Source organism: Lithobates pipiens, unplaced genomic scaffold, assembly GCF_037356315.1.
Source record: "Lithobates pipiens isolate NorthernLeopardFrog02 unplaced genomic scaffold, aLitPip1_a1.2 Scaffold_110, whole genome shotgun sequence".
NCBI classification, from domain to species: Eukaryota; Metazoa; Chordata; class Amphibia; order Anura; family Ranidae; genus Lithobates; species Lithobates pipiens.
Genome location: NW_027507697.1, coordinates 391,163 through 409,499, shown reverse-complemented (window position 1 = coordinate 409,499; position 18,337 = coordinate 391,163). Strand labels below are relative to the sequence as shown.

The window sequence follows — 18,337 nt, the reverse complement described above, 5'->3', positions numbered from 1 at the left end:
TTCCATCAGCAAGTGATGACATCATTCCACCATCAAGTGCTGTCATTCCACCATCAAGTGATGACACCTTTCCACCAAGTGACGTCTTTCTACCAGCAGGTGATGACACCATTCCACCAAGTGACGTCTTTCTACCAAGTGATGACACCATTCCATCAACAAGGGACGTCATTCTACCAGCAACTGATGACATCATTCCACCATCAAGTGAAAATGTGGAGAGCACCATGGAGGAGACCGACGTTCCTATTCCCTGAGTCGCACCTCCTAGGGATCACATCCGTGCTCACATACGGGATTTATGCCGGCCAGTGAAGAAACAAAGGCCAACCAAAGTGTTTAAGGATGGCATATTCCCAACGAGCGATGACATTGTTCCAACAAGAGGAAATGTGGACAGCTCTAAGGAAGAGACTCATGTTCCCGTTTGCATAGTCCCACCTCCTCAAGCTTCCCTCAGTGCTAGGCTAAGCCAGCGTATAGAGAAGCTGAAAGCAGAAATGGTGGACAGGCACGGGAATATCTTCCCACGACAGAATGTCATCAGCCCCCCGAGTGATGTCATCATTCCACCAAGAGAAAATGTGGACAGCTGTATGGAAGACACTGATGTTCCTGTTTGCATAGTCCCACCTCCTCAAGCTTCCCTTAGTGCTAGGCTAAGCCAGCTTAGAGAGAAGCTGAAAGCAGAAATGGTGGACAGGCACGGGAATATCACCCCAGGACAGTGTCATCACCCCCCCGAGTGATGTTATCTTTTCACCAAGCAAAAATGCAGCGAGCGATACGGAGACTTCCTTTCCTGTTCCCAGTGCCGCATGTTGTAAGAAAAACTGAACAGAGTTATGGACAAGACTGACATTCCCATTCCCGGTGTCACACCTCCTCGGGATCACAGCAACATCATCCCACAGAATGGTGATTGTCAGGTCACCTTGAGGCGAGGTGACAGGTGCACACCGTAGGGATCAGGAGTGCACCGCAAGGTTGTGGACCCTACGGCTGACTGCTGCAGATGGGGGACAGATCCTACTGGGGTTAGAGCGGAAGATTCCCTGGGGCGCAGAGTCTTAAGAGCCAGCAGGTGTTCACCAGCGCCTCTGGTGGTGAGGATGGATTTGGCTGCAACTGGCTCCAGGTCGCGACCCCCAGGGTCCCCCAGCTCACACCCACAGTAGGCAACAGGAGGATAGGGATGGTGAGGGACAAAGCCAAGGTCGGGGCCACAAGCAGACAAGAATAGTCGGGTACACGCCAAAAGGTCAGGATCACAGGCAAACAAGGATAGTCAAGACACGCCAAAGTCGGTAACGGAAAACAGTAGCAGGTACCAATCTCCGGTGATTTAATAGGCCGGGCCAACATGGCGTGCAGGCGTGGGGGTTCAAGTGTCTCGACATTGCTGGCGCTGTGTGTTAAGCTGTGCGTGCGCAGTTATTTAGTTATTATATTATTAGTAGTGCAGTGTTATTATAGTGTGTGATTGTAGTGCAGTGTTATTATAGTGTGTGATTGTAGTGCAGTGTTAGTATAGTGTCTATGGGCAACACAGAGGCTTAGGGGTGAGTCTTGCAGCAATGGGGTCCTTGGTTCAAATCCTGACCAGGACACTATCTGCATGGAGTTTGCATGTTCTCCCTGTGCTTGCGTGGGTTTCCTCCGGGTTCTCCGGTTTCCTCTCACACTATGAAAGACATGCAACTTTTTTGCGTTGGTGGTGCAGTGGTGAGCATAGCTGCTTTCTAAGCAGATGACCCGGGTTCGATTCCCGGCCAACGCCCTCTCCAAGATGTCTGCCTCACCTTCTCGGTGTATTGAGTCCCCAGGTGGGAAAGTGCTGTACAAATTAAGTGTTGAGTATCTATGAAAAAGGAAAGAGATTGTGGGACTTTATATGAAGCACACTACTAAATGAAACAAACCAATGAGGACCATAATTGTTTAATTACAAAGGGCCTATATACATATAAATTGGTAGAGAAGGTATATATAATGTAATATAATAAAAGGGTCTTGACAGATATCATCAAAACAATTGATAGTCCTCAATTATTCCAACATGATACACATATACAATAATGAACCTTGGGTATGTGGGCCCAAATTGTACCGCTAACATTTATACATGGATAAGAATGATTCGTTATAATAAAATACAAATATTGCATGTAGTTACTGTGATGTAGCATTGTAGGAAATCTCTACGCGTTTCGTAGAGAAAGAAGCTGATTCTTATCCATGTATAAATGTTAGCGGTACAATTTGGGCCCACACACCCAAGGTCCATTATTATGTGTATCATGTTGGAATAATTGAGGACTATCAATTGTTTTGATGATATCTGTCGAGACCTTTTTTATTATATTACATTATATATACCTTCTCTACCAATTTATATGTATATAGGCCCTTTGTAATTAAACAATTATTGTCCTCATTGGTTCGTTTCATTTAGTAGTGTGCTTCATATAAAGTCCCACAATCTCTTTCCTTTTTCATATATACTCAACACTCAACACTTAATCTGACAGAGGCTTCTTACCACGTGATCAGCTGTGACCAATCACACAGCTGATCATCGCGTGAACCAGGAAGTGCTGGTAAACGGCATTCCTCAGTTCGCTCTGACAGGGAGAGCCAATTGGCGGGGGTCTGTGCTGATAATCAGCACATTGATTATCAGCACAGCCCCCATAAAATGTACCCATCAGCTGCCAATCGGTGCCCAGTAGCTGTCAGTCAGTGCCCATCATAACCTCTTTCAGTGCCCAATAAAGTGCCAATCAGTGCCCACCACAGTGCAAATCAGTGCCCACTATAGTGCCAATCAGTGTCAATCACAGTGCCAATTAGTGCACAGCATTAACACCTGTCAGTACCTGCCCATCAGTGCCATCTATTAGTGTCCATTAAATCCGCCAATCAGTGCTGCCGGTCAGTGCCCATCAGTGCTGCCGGTCAGTGCCCATCAGTGCCGCCGGTCAGTGCCCATCAGTGCCCCCGGTCAGTGCCCATCAGTGCCGCCGGTCAGTGCCCATCAGTGCCGCCGGTCAGTGCCCATCAGTGCCGCCGGTCTGTGCCCATCAATGCCGCCAGTCAGTGCCCATCAGTGCAGCCTGTCAGTGGCCATCAGTGCTGCATATCAGTGCCACCTATCAGTGCCCATCAATGCTGCATGTGAGTGTCGCCTATCAGTGCCCATCAATTGCCTACTCATCAGTGCCCATCAGTGCCGCCTCCTCAGTGAAGGAGAAAACTATATTTTATAACAAAAACAAAGAAAAACTTATTTTATCAAAAATGTTGGTCTTTTTTTTAGTTTGTTTAGTAAAAAATAACCCCCCCCCCCCCCCCCCCCCCCGGGGTGATCAAATCCCACCAAAAGAAATCTCTATTTGTGGGAAGAAAATGATAAAAATGTCGATTGGGTACAGTGTTGTATGACCGAGTAATTGTCATTCAAAGTGCAACAGTGCTGAAAGCTGAAAAATGGCCTGGGCAGGAAGGGGGTGTAAGTGCCCGTTGGTTAAGATGCACATCTAATGCCGCGTGCACACGACCGGACTTTCCGACAGACCGGAATCCATCAGACAAATTGATCGTGTGTGGGCTCCAGCAGACTTTTCTTCCCCAAAAGTCAGACAGGCCTAGAAATAAAACTACATACAAATCTATCCGACGGACTAAAAATCGGGAAAACCGTTCGTCTGTGTGCTGGTCTGACGGACCAAATACAACGCAAGGGCAGATATTGGCTACTGGCTATTGAACTTCCTTGGTTAGTCCAGTTTACGTCATCACGTTCAAAACGAGCGGACTTAGTCTGGTCATGTGTGGCCAAGTCCGTTCATTCAGAAAGTCCTTCGGACCTTCCGCTGAAAGTCTGTCGGGAAGACCATCGCACCGTCTGCCGGAAACTCCAGATGTGGTCTAACCAGAGTTTTATAAAACGGGAGGATTATTGATCCATCCCTGGAATATATTCCTTTTTTTATGCATGCCAATATTCTGCCGGCTTTGGTAGCTGCAGCCTGGCACTGCACGCCATTGCTCAATCTGTCATCTACTAGAACCCCCAGATCCTTCTCCATCCTTGGTTCCCCCTCCGTTCCCCCCCTAGTGAGTAGTTTGCATTTGTTTTTTTGCCCCCCAAGTGCATTACTTTACATTAAACCCAATTTGCCATGTATTTGCCCGCTCCATTATCAGTGGCGTCACTAGGGTTGGTGTCACCTGGTGCGGAAAACATTGGTGTCACCCCCTTCCCCAACTATAGTCCCCCCTCAGTACCGACCCCCCACTAAGTACAGACTCCCTCCCTCAGTACAGATCCCCCTCCCATAGTATAGATCCCCCTCACTAAGAACAGACCCCCCCTTCCTCAGTACAGACCCCCCCACTAAGTACAGACCACCCTCCGTCAGTACAGACCCCCCTACTAAGTACAGACCACCCTCCGTCAGTACAGACCCCCCTACTAAGTACAGACCACTCTCCGTCAGTACAGACCCCCCTACTAAGTACAGAACACTCTCCGTCAGTACAGACCCCCCCACTGAGTACAGATCCCCTCCCTCGGTACAGATCCCCCTCCCATAGTATAGATCTCCCTCACTAAGAACAGACCCCCCTTCCTCAGTACAGACCCCCCACTAAGTACAGACCACCCCTCCCTCAGTACAGATCCCCCTCCCATAGTATAGATCCCCCTCACTAAGAACAGACCCCCATTCCTCAGTACAGACCACCCTCCCTCAGTAAACACCCCCCCACTAAGTACAGACCACCCTCCGTCAGTATAGACCCCCCCACTGAGTACAGACCCCGTCCCTCAGTACAGATCCCCCTCCCATAGTATAGATCCCCCTCACTAAGAACAGACCCCCCCTTCCTCAGTACAGACCACCCTCCCTCAGTACAGACCACCCTCCGTCAGTACAGACCCCCCTAAGTACAGACCACCTCCCTCAGTACAGATCCCCCTCCCATTGTATAGATCCCCTCACTAAGAACAGACCTCCCTTCCTCAGTACAGACCCCCCCACTGAGTACAGACCCCCTCCATCAGTACAGATCCCCCCTCCCATAATATAGATCCCCTCACTAAGAACAGACCCCCCCCCCCACTAAGTACAGACCACCCTCCGTCAGTACAGACCCCCCCACTGAGTACAGATCCCCTCCCTCAGTACAGATCCCCCTCCCATAGTTTAGATCCCCCTCACTAAGAACAGACCCCCCTTCCTCAGTACAGACCCCCCCACTGAATATAGACCACCTTCCTCAGTACAGATCCCCCTCCCATTGTATAGATCCCCCTCACTAAGAACAGACCCCCTTCCTCAGCACAGACCCCCCCACTAAGTACAGATCCCCCTCCCATTGTATAGACCCCCCTCACTAAGAACAGACCCCCTTCCTCAGCACAGACCCCCCCACTAAGTACAGAAAACCCTCCGTCAGTACAGACCCCCCCACTGAGTACAGACCCCCTCCCTCAGTACAGATCCCCCTCCCATAGTATAGATCCCCCTCACTAAGAACAGACCCCCTTCCTCGGTACAGTCCACCCTCCCTCAGTATAGACCCCCCACTAAGTACAGACCACCCCTCCCTCAGTACAGACCACCCCTCCCTCAGTACAGACCACCTCCATCAGTACAGACCCCCCTACTAAGTACAGACCACCCTCAGTCAGTACAGACCCCCCCCCACTGAGTACAGATCCCCTCCCTCGGTACAGATCCCCCTCCCATAGTATAGATCTCCCTCACTAAGAACAGACCCCCCTTCCTCAGTACAGACCCCCCACTAAGTACAGACCACCCCTCCCTCAGTACAGATCCCCCTCCCATAGTATAGATCCCCCTCACTAAGAACAGACCCCCATTCCTCAGTACAGACCACCCTCCCTCAGTAAACACCCCCCCACTAAGTACAGACCACCCTCCGTCAGTATAGACCCCCCCACTGAGTACAGACCCCGTCCCTCAGTACAGATCCCCCTCCCATAGTATAGATCCCCCTCACTAAGAACAGACCCCCCCTTCCTCAGTACAGACCACCCTCCCTCAGTACAGACCACCCTCCGTCAGTACAGACCCCCCTAAGTACAGACCACCTCCCTCAGTACAGATCCCCCTCCCATTGTATAGATCCCCTCACTAAGAACAGACCTCCCTTCCTCAGTACAGACCCCCCCACTGAGTACAGACCCCCTCCATCAGTACAGATCCCCCTCCCATAATATAGATCCCCCTCACTAAGAACAGACCCCCCCCCCACTAAGTACAGACCACCCTCCGTCAGTACAGACCCCCCCACTGAGTACAGATCCCCTCCCTCAGTATAGATCCCCCTCCCATAGTTTAGATCCCCCTCACTAAGAACAGACCCCCCTTCCTCAGTACAGACCCCCCCACTGAATATAGACCACCTTCCTCAGTACAGATCCCCCTCCCATTGTATAGATCCCCCTCACTAAGAACAGACCCCCTTCCTCAGCACAGACCCCCCCACTAAGTACAGATCCCCCTCCCATTGTATAGACCCCCCTCACTAAGAACAGACCCCCTTCCTCAGCACAGACCCCCCCACTAAGTACAGACAACCCTCCGTCAGTACAGACCCCCCCACTGAGTACAGACCCCCTCCCTCAGTACAGATCCCCCTCCCATAGTATAGATCCCCCTCACTAAGAACAGACCCCCTTCCTCAGTACAGTCCACCCTCCCTCAGTATAGACCCCCCACTAAGTACAGACCACCCCTCCCTCAGTACAGACCACCCCTCCCTCAGTACAGACCACCTCCATCAGTACAGACCCCCCTACTAAGTACAGACCACCCTCAGTCAGTACAGACCCCCCCCCACTGAGTACAGATCCCCTCCCTCAGTAAAGATCCCCCTCCCATAGTTTAAATTCCCCTCACTAAGAACAGACCCCCCTTCCTCAGTACAGACCCCCCCCCACTGAGTACAGACCACCTCCCTCAGTACAGATCCCCCTCCCATAGTATAGATCCCCCTCACTAAGAACAGACCCCCTTCCTCAGTACAGACCCCCCCACTAAGTACAGACAACCCTCCGTCAGTACAGACCCCCCCACTGAGTACAGACCCCCTCCCTCAGTACAGATCCCCCTCCCATAGTATAGATCCCCCTCACTAAGAACAGACCCCCCTTCCTCAGTACAGTCCACCCTCCCTCAGTACAGACCCCCCCACTAAGTACAGACCACCCTCCCTCAGTACAGACCACCATCCGTTAGTATAGACCCCCCTCACTAAGTACTGACCCCTTCCCTCAGTACAGACACCCCCATCAGAATAGAATCCCCCTTAGTGCAGACCCCCACAGTATAGATACCCCCTTAGTGCAGATCCCTCATCAGTATAGACACCCCCCAAAACAGACTCCCCATCAGTATAGACACCCTCCTTAAGACACCCTCCTTAATACAGACCCCCAAATCAGTAAAGACACCCACCTTAGTGCAAACTCCGCAGTATAGACACCCCCCATATAGTGCAGACCCCCCCATCAGTATAGAATCCCCCTCCTTAGTGCAGACCCCCATCAGTATAAACACCCCCTTAGTGCAGACCCCCCATCAGTATAAACACCCCCCTTAATACAGACCCACCCATCAGTATAGTCACCCCCTTAGTGCAAACCCCTGCAGTATAGACACCCCCCCATTTAGTGCAGACCCCTGCAGTATAGACTACCCCCCTTAGTGCAGACCCCCCATCAGCATAGGCACCCCTCTTCCCTCCCATAGCGCCCCCTGCACATGTCCATCTACTTATAATGAAGTGTACAGTACAGACCTCAGAACAGCGCGGCCGCGGACGTATACACACAGCGGTGTGTCCCTCTGACTCCTCCTCCTCACTGGATGTAAACAGAGAGGAGGCGGCGCCGGCTTTAGTGTGCTCCACTGAAAGCGAGGCGCAGATCATCAGGGCAGCGGGCGGTGTTAGCGGTGCCGCAATCCACGGGTGTCACCCGGGTGCGGCCCGCGCCCCCAGCCCCCACCTATCAATGCTACTGTCCATTATTTTGCTCAGGTCTTGCTGTAAAATTTCTATATCTTGATGTGAAGTTATTGCCCTGCTTAAATTTGATGTTGTCCTCTATATCATTTATAAATATATTGATCCCAAGACAGGATCCTGGGGCACCCCCACTTACCATTCCGGACCAGTCTGAGGACACATTAGTTAGCACAACCCTTTGGACATGCCCCTGTAACCAGTTTTTAACCCAAGAAAAAGAAATCTTCTGGCCCGCGCCTGCAGACCTCAGCTAGTAGATTAGGATTGGGGGGACTGTATCAAATGCCTTTGCAAGATCCAGGTAGACTAAATCCACGGGCCTTCTCCTGTCTAGATGGCCGCTCACTTCCTCAACCTTTCGTAAGCCCATGCTGATGACTGCTTAAGATATTTTTTTTTCACCCCGTAAATTCTTGGCTATAGTCCCTTATCACCCCCTCCAATAATTTACCAACGATTGATGTTAGGCTGACTGGCCTGTAGTTCCCAGAGATTGGCTAGTTTGAAATGTAGTGTTCTTGTGCTACCCTCCTTTTACTATATTTTACATTACATGCGATCGTCCTTTCCCCCCGACTTGTTCATTCAGCGAGTTAGTTGGGGTAGGCGGAACACTTTGGTGGGGGTGGGTCAGCCACGCCTCTTGAACCTTTACCCTTTGGGGACACGCCTGCTGACATTTGACCTTTGGAGCAGGTCCCTATTCCAATCCCTGAGTCCTAATCTTGTTCTTCAAGGGAAAACCCTAACCCCAACCCCAACCCCAACCCTAACCTCTGGGGACACGCCTTCTGATCCCAAGTTGTCCCATATTTCCACATCTGAGATCAGACTTGGATCGTTCGTAAATTAATATATCTAGCAGGGCGTTCTTCCTAGTTGGGGAATCTGCCAACTGTGACATGAAGTTGTCGTGTAAGGCAGTGGTCATCAACCCGGTCCTCAGGGCCCACCAACAGGCCAGGTTTTAAGTATTACCTTGGGGGAGATGCAGACTAGAATACGGCAATCACTGAGTAACAAATGATATCACCTGTCATGTATTTCAGTTATTTTGCAAACCTGGCCTGTTAGTGGGCCCTGAGGGCAGGGTTGATGACCACTGGTGAAATGACGGGCCTTTAAATGAGTGAGCTGTCCCCTATGCCCAGTCAATATCGGGGTAATTAAAGTCCCCCATTATGATGACGTTTCCCTCTCTCACTGTCGTTTCCAATTGCGATAGCTTTCCTGCAGAAGAATGCAAATCGTCTGCCAGTATTTTATAATAACATTCTGCATTCATCTTGTAATCAATTTTCACAAAATTCCCCCCGTTCCTTTAGAGCTCACATACAACCAAAACATCAATGAGCCACCACCATGCTTCACAGTGGGGATGGTATTCTTGTCACTGTAGTCCCCTCTCCAAACATAGCGCTTATGCTTGTGGCCATAAAGCTCTATGTTGGTCTTGTCACTCCAGATTACAGTGTGCCAGAAGCTGTGAGGTGTGTCAAGGTGTTGTTAACCATATTGTAACCGGGCTTTTTGGTGGCATTGGCGCAGTAAAGGCTTCAGTCTGGCAACTCGACCATGCAGCTAATTTGTGTACAAGTATTGTCGTATTGTCCTCCTTAAAACAACCAGACCATCTTCTTCCAGTGCAGCCTGTATTTCTCCTCAGGTTACCTGTGGGGGATCTTCTTTGCATCCCAAACAATTCTGGCAGTTGTGGCTGAAATCTTTCTTGTTCTACCTGACCTTGGCTTAGTATTAAAAGATCCCCGAATTTTTCACTTCTCAATAAGTGATTGAACAGTACTGACCGGCATATTCAAGGCTTTGGTCATCTTTTTATAGCCTTTTCCATCTTAATAACGTTCTTTTACCTTGTTACGCAGGTCTTTTGAAAATTCTTTTCTGCTCCCCATGGCTCAGTATCGAGCCTACTCAGTGCATCCACGTGAGAGCTAACAAACTCATGGATTAATTACACACGGATACTTATTGCAATTTTCAAAAGCCACAGATGTGGAAAATGAACCTTTCATTGCTATTATAACCTGTGTGTGTCTGTATCAAAGCCAAACATTCTGAGGGGGTCTCTCATCAGGGCCATTTGGGGGATTTCTGTTATCATTATGATTTATAAAGAAGCCAAACAAAATGTGATAATAAAGGTCTTCATATCTTCACTATCCTTAAATAAAGGACAGTTTGTCGGCATTATCAGTCATATCTTCCATATCAGTGCCTCCTTGACAAATTTCAGCCTTCTTATTGGCCAGAGAGATGGAAAGTGAACTGAATGTAGCCAAGAAGAAGAATGGGAAGTTGAGTAGTGAAAACAGTTTCAGATATGAACATGAAGAAAGGTTTTTGGGTAATAAAGGCAACAGGAGGCGCCTTCTGATATCTGCTCCGGGACACGACATTTATTACTAGAAAAATGGATTCATTGATTTTAGTAGTAGCTGGAATCACCAAAATCTCCTGTGTAGCTCTAGCCAAGCCATTCCCAACCAGTGTTCCTTACAACCCTAGGGGGTTCCTCCAGAGGTTGCTAGGGGCTCTTAGGGGTGGCTGATTGACCTCCCATCTGATGGTGCTATAGTTCTGGAGTCCATGCCACTTGGCAAAGCCAGATACAGGACACTGAAAATCTTCTTAGCTGTGTGTAAGGGTGGCATTCTAATCACCAATGTAAGGAACGTTCTTCCCACTGATCACCAATGTAAGGAACATTCTTCTCACTGATCACCAATGTAAGGAACATTCTTCTCACTGATCACCAATGTAAGGAACATTCTTCTCACTGATCACCAATGTAAGGGACATTCTTCCCACTGATCACCAATGTAAGGAACATTCTTCTCACTGATCACCAATGTAAGGAACATTCTTCTCACTGATCACCAATGTAAGGGACATTCTTCCCACTGATCACCAATGTAAGGGACATTCTTCTCACTGATCACCAATGTAAGGAACATTCTTCTCACTGATCACCGATGTAAGGAACATTCTTCTCACTGATCACCAATGTAAGGAACATTCTTCTCACTGATCACCAATGTAAGGAACATTCTTCTCACTGACCACCAATGTAAGGAACATTCTTCTCACTGATCACCAATGTAAGGAACATTCTTCTCACTGATCACCAATGTAAGGGACATTCTTCTCACTGATCACCAATGTAAGGAACATTCTTCCCACTGATCACCAATGTAAGGAACATTCTTCTCACTGATCACCAATGTAAGGAACATTCTTCTCACTGATCACCAATGTAAGGAACATTCTTCTCACCGATCACCAATGTAAGGAACATTCTTCTCACTGACCACCAATGTAAGGAACATTCTTCTCACCGATCACCAATGTAAGGAACATTCTTCTCACTGATCACCAATGTAAGGAACATTCTTCTCACCGATCACCAATGTAAGGAACATTCTTCTCACCGATCACCAATGTAAGGAACATTCTTCTCACCGATCACCAATGTAAGGAACATTCTTCTCACTGATCACCAATGTAAGGAACATTCTTCCCACTGATCACCAATGTAAGGAACATTCTTCTCACTGATCACCAATGTAAGGAACATTCTTCTCACTGATTACCAATGTAAGGAACATTCTTCCCACTGATCACCAATGTAAGGAACATTCTTCTCACTGATCACCAATGTAAGGAACATTCTTCCCACTGATCACCAATGTAAGGAACATTCTTCTCACTGATCACCAATGTAAGGAACATTCTTCTCACTGATTACCAATGTAAGGAACATTCTTCTCACTGATCACCAATGTAAGGAACATTCTTCTCACTGATTACCAATGTAAGGAACATTCTTCCCACTGATCACCAATGTAAGGAACATTCTTCTCACTGATCACCAATGTAAGGAACATTCTTCTCACTGATCACCGATGTAAGGAACATTCTTCTCACTGATCACCAATGTAAGGAACATTCTTCTCACTGATCACCAATGTAAGGAACATTCTTCCCACTGATCACCAATGTAAGGAACATTCTTCCCACTGATCACCAATGTAAGGAACATTCTTCTCACTGATCACCAATGTAAGGAACATTCTTCTCACTGATTACCAATGTAAGGAACATTCTTCCCACTGATCACCAATGTAAGGAACATTCTTCTCACTGATCACCAATGTAAGGAACATTCTTCCCACTGATCACCAATGTAAGGAACATTCTTCTCACTGATCACCAATGTAAGGAACATTCTTCCCACTGATCACCAATGTAAGGAACATTCTTCCCACTGATCACCAATGTAAGGAACGTTCTTCCCACTGATCACCAATGTAAGGAACATTCTTCCCACTGATCACCAATGTAAGGAACATTCTTCCCACTGATCACCAATGTAAGGAACATTCTTCTCACTGATCACCAATGTAAGGAACATTCTTCCCACTGATCACCAATGTAAGGAACATTCTTCCCACTGATCACCAATGTAAGGAACATTCTTCCTACTGATCACCAATGTAAGGAACATTCTTCTCACTGATCACCAATGTAAGGAACATTCTTCCCACTGATCACCAATGTAAGGAACATTCTTCTCACTGATCACCAATGTAAGGAACATTCTTCCCACTGATCACCAATGTAAGGAACATTCTTCTCACTGATCACCAATGTAAGGAACATTCTTCTCACTGATCACCAATGTAAGGAACATTCTTCCCACTGATCACCAATGTAAGGAACATTCTTCTCACTGATCACCAATGTAAGGAACATTCTTCTCACTGATCACCAATGTAAGGAACATTCTTCTCTCTGATCACCAATGTAAGGAACATTCTTCTCACTGATCACCAATGTAAGGAACATTCTTCTCACCGATCACCAATGTAAGGAACATTCTTCTCTCTGATCACCAATGTAAGGAACATTCTTCTCACTGATCACCAATGTAAGGAACATTCTTCTCACTGATCACCAATGTAAGGAACATTCTTCTCACTGATCACCAATGTAAGGGACATTCTTCTCACCGATCACCAATGTAAGGAACATTCTTCTCTCTGATCACCAATGTAAGGAACATTCTTCTCTCTGATCACCAATGTAAGGAACATTCTTCTCACTGATCACCAATGTAAGGAACATTCTTCTCACCGATCACCAATGTAAGGAACATTCTTCCCACTGATCACCAATGTAAGGAACATTCTTCTCACCGATCACCAATGTAAGGAACATTCTTCTCTCTGATCACCAATGTAAGGAACATTCTTCTCACTGATCACCAATGTAAGGAACATTCTTCCCACTGATCACCAATGTAAGGAACATTCTTCTCACTGATCACCAATGTAAGGAACATTCTTCTCACTGATCACCAATGTAAGGAACATTCTTCTCACTGATCACCAATGTAAGGAACATTCTTCCCACTGATCACCAATGTAAGGAACATTCTTCTCACTGATCACCAATGTAAGGATCATTCTTCTCACTGATCACCAATGTAAGGAACATTCTTCTCACTGATCACCAATGTAAGGAACATTCTTCCCACTGATCACCAATGTAAGGAACATTCTTCTCACTGATCACCAATGTAAGGGACATTCTTCCCACTGATCACCAATGTAAGGAACATTCTTCTCACTGATCACCAATGTAAGTTACATTCTTCTCACTGATCACCAATGTAAGTTACATTCTTCTCACTGATCACCAATGTAAGGAACAATCTTCCCAATTTTTCTTTATTAAAAGTCTTGCCATCATTAAGCATAAAATCACAATATATAAATATACATAAATATATACATATTTACATAAATTAAAATAAATATAGCAAAACTGCTCTCAAACCAAAAAAAGAAAATACTTTACAGCAATAACATAAATCCTATTACGACTCACACCATTACACCAGACATCAAACTTGTGAGGTTAAGAAACAAACCTGTACCCATTATGCATGCAGCCCTTCTTCAAAAAGAAGATATTAACCAACAAAAGCTAAGGGAGTGAAAGAACCAGAAAAAGAAAAGAGCTCCTCACCCAGAGATGGGCAGTTCACCAAAGGCAGGTCTGATATTCCTCCACGCCCTTATCCAGACTGCCCGAGGCTCCCTGCCCTTCTCAAGACCCCGAATTTTCCCAACCTCACCCAGAATATCGTGCACCACCACCTCAACAGAGAGGACTTTCTTCCGCAGGGTAATCTGGCACCGTGCATTCCATGTGAAGTAACGGACAACTATACTAACTAAAAACAGTGTATCCAAATCAAAATCCCATTGAGTCGGGAATGCCCCATACACCCACTCCGCATAACTCATGCGATAGAAAAAGGGGATGCCTAGAGCCCTCCCCACCCTTTTATACACCTCTATGTTAAAGGGACACTGGAGCAAAAAGTGGTCCATAGACTCCACTTTACCAACACACTCCGCTCTAGGACAATCCCGATCATCCACAGGGCGATGCTTCAAGTTCCCTCTCACATAGAGCCTTCCATGGAAGGCGAGCCAGGCTTGATCCCTAAACTTCAAGGGGATTCTTTCTAAATTGATTAAACGCAACCCTTCCCTCATTACAGAGCCTGGGCAATCCCTTAAGGCCAGTGACACACTGAAAGCAGAGCCCAAAATCCTCTTCTCCAGAAGCTTCCTGGGGAGGGACTTGATATCCTCCACTGTCACCTGCCACTGCCGAAGTATTTTCAGACACGGGGCAACATAAGCCGGGAGCTTGCCATGTCGGACTCTCAGACTTTTCACTGGCCCGCCATCTTCCCAGCATCGCAGAAAAGGCCTAAAACAAGATTGAAAAATACCCACCCATCCCGGCGGGTTCTCTGCTAGCATGTTACCAAGATTGTACTTTAAAAACAGCAGAGAAAAGAAAACTATTGGGTTGACCATTCCTAGGCCACCCTCCCGCCTAGACAGGTAAGTTACATTGCGTTTGATCAGGTTCAGCCTACTTCCCCATAACAGTTGGAAAAAGCAGCTGTACACCCTTGCATAGAGAGATACTGGCAAGATACAGACGAAGCTGACATATAAAAAAATTGGGACCAGGTACGTTTTGATCAAGTCAACCCTCTCCCTCAATGAAAGCTTCCATTTCTTCCAGCTTGCTACTTTGGCATTGGCACACACCAACCTGCTTTCCCAATTTCGATGACCATAGTCACCAGGACCAAATTTGATGCCCAACACTTTAATTTCCTGCTGGGGCTCTGGGAAGGCATCCGGAAGTTCGAAGCTTTCACCTTCCTCACCCATCCAGAAAACTTCACTCTTTTCATGGTTGACTTTAGAACCAGAAGCCTCCGTGTACTGCTCTATCATAGAGACCACCTCCTGCGCCTCCTCCGTTCCAGAGACAATAACAGACACATCATCGGCATAGGCCACGACCTTCAAAGGTGGCACACCAGCAATGCCCAAAGGCACCCCGCACAAAGATCCACTCTCTAGCCTTCTTATGAAGGGGTCGATTGCGAATACATATAACAGGGGGCTCAGAGGACATCCCTGGCGCACACCAGAGCCAACCTCAAAAGGCCGTCCAACCCAACCATTAACCAGTGGGAAGCTCTCAGCCCCTTTATATAATGTCTTCAGCCAATCTATAAACCTCCCCTGCAGGCCGTATCTACCAAGTAGCAAATACAGGTACTCGTGATTGACTCTATCAAAAGCCTTCGCCTGATCCAATGCCAGCAAGTACTTTCTCCATCCAGCAGCCCTGCATCGTTCCAAAGCCTCCCGGACAGCTAAAACCGCTGAAAAGGTACTTCTACCTTGGACCGAGCAGTGCTGATGACTGGACAACAAATCGCCTGCCACTGACGACAAGCGCCAAAAAAGAATCTTCGCCAAGATCTTTCTATCAACATTGAGAAGACTGATGGGGCGCCAGTTCTCAATCATTGAGGGGTCTTTACCTTTTGACAGAAGAATCACAGCGGATTGCCTCATGGAGGGAGGGAGCGAACCCTCTTCTAGACAGCTGCTATAAACCTCCGCTAAAAAGGGAGCCAGAATGGACTTAAAACACTTGTAGAATTCAGCTGTCAACCCATCTGGCCCAGGCGATTTTTTGGTAGCCAGCTTCTCTATAACATGGACTACCTCATCCACTGAAATTGGTTCTGTCAAATCCATCAAAGGCAATGTACCATTTCCCAATCCTGGAGTAGAATCCAGAAAGCTTTCCATCTTGTCCCGACAAAGGTCCTTTCTTCCTAGAAGGTCTGCATAATATGATCTGAAGATCTCCAGGATCCCTGATCTGGACTTCACCAGGGAACCCGTACTATCCCTCAGGCCTATGACCGTCTTAACTGCTATGCCTTGCTTACAGTTCTGGTAAGGATCAGGCGAGTGATATTTTCCATAATCCCTCTCCAGAACCAAGGAGGCATGCCGGTCGTATTGGCACTTTCTAAGAAGAAACTTGACCTCAGAGATCTCCCCTGGATCTCCTCTATACGAGACAAGACGATCAAGCTTCCTCCGCAAATGCTGGTAGGCAATGTACATACCAAACTGCTTCTTCTTACTTATGGCCTTGAAAAGTCCAATCGCCCTTTGTTTCACAAGTTCCCACCACTCTGACTTAGTGCTGCAAAAGTCCAGAATAGAAACCTGTGCCTGAAAAAAAACCTCAAAGGATTGTCTTACCTCTACGTCTTCCAGGAGAGCCGAATTCAGTTTCCAGGTACCCCTTCCCCTGGGTGGAGTGTCCGAGGCATTCAGAGTCACAGACAGCATACAGTGGTCAGAGAACTCCACCGCCCTCAACTCAGGAGCCGAGAAAGCAGAGTTCTCCTTTAAAAAAAACCTATCTATCCTACTCTGACTATTCCCTCTCTGAAATGTGAATCCCGTGCTGCCAGGGCAGTGCTTAATATGCACATCTACCAGGCCTGCTTGTCTCACCATATCTCTAAGAAAAACGCTATCATACGCCAGCCTGTCTATGGAGCCTCTCCTGTCTTCAGGCCTAATTATGGTGTTAAAATCACCTCCAAAGACAACCTGCTGGGATGTAAAAAGGAAGGGCTTGATCTCTGTGAGGAGGCATTTCCTTCCCCATCTTGACTGCGGTCCATAGATATTAATCAGACGCAAGTCCTGCCCCCTAACAGAGACGTCCAAGACCATGCATCTCCCAATCTCTACCTCAATTACCCGCCGGCACGTTACCATATCGGTTTTAAAAAGGACCGCAACTCCGCTGCAGGGCTCTGCCGCAAGAGACCAAAAGGAGGGACCGCATCTCCACTCCCTTTTTGCTAGATGGACATCGGCCAAAGTATTGAGCCAGGTCTCTTGCAAAAATAAAATCTCGGCATCAAACTCGCTGAGCAAAAATAAGGCAATATCACGAGCTCTTGCAGATTTCATGCTGGCGACATTAATGGTCGCCACCTTTATCGGAGTGGGAACTGCCATCAGGATGATTGGGGTAGTCGTTTCTTAACCTTTGCCACACTCTCATCACCAGAAACAGCTCTCTTCAAACTATGTGACTCCCCCTCATCCATGGATGATAAAGAAAAAGATAAATCAGACATCCCATCACCTGACAAAACTGAAAAAGGGTTACCAGGAGGAACCCCTCCTGGGTCCGACTCTGAGGAAGAAATAACTACTTTATTTGTCTTCCTCTTCTTCTTTTTCTTCCTCCTAAACGTCTCCCACCCCTCATCATCTGAATCCCCCTCAACAGAGGGTGAGACATGGGATATGGACACCCTTCCATCCGCCCCACCCCCATCCAGCACCCCCACATTCCCCTGACCACGTTTGCGCTGCCGAGGGACAGGGACTGGAGGCTGAGAAGGAAGATCCGCTAAACCTGCCCCCCCAGCAGCCTCCGCTAGTCTGGAGGACCTACGTACAGCAGGAATAGGGACAACCACATGGGGGACAGACTTAGGGACCACATCACTAGAGGGAACAGAATCTGAAACAGAAGGAACTGACACAGGAGGGACAGACTCAGGGACAACATTACCAGGGGGAACAGAACCTGAAACAGATGGAACAGACACAGGAGGGACAGACTCAGGGACAACATTACCAGGGGAAACAGATGGAACTGACACAGGAGGGACAACAACAGTTACAGCGGCCTCATCCTCCTTATCCAGCCTCTGCAGCTCAGCCTCCAATCCTTGCAGGTTATGTAAAGCCTCTGGACACTTACTGTAAGGATGGCCAAGCTGTTGGCACAGATTGCACCGAATTTGGGTACAATCTTTCGC

General features: G+C 47.6%; 1 non-coding gene across 1 annotated transcript; it reads left to right on the top strand.

The window, feature by feature from the left end:
* Positions 1-1,708: 1,708 nt before the first annotated feature.
* Positions 1,709-1,780, top strand: TRNAR-UCU (transfer RNA arginine (anticodon UCU)). Its single transcript has one exon. It is a non-coding gene; the product is annotated as a tRNA-Arg (tRNA).
* The last annotated feature ends 16,557 nt before the right edge of the window (positions 1,781-18,337 follow it).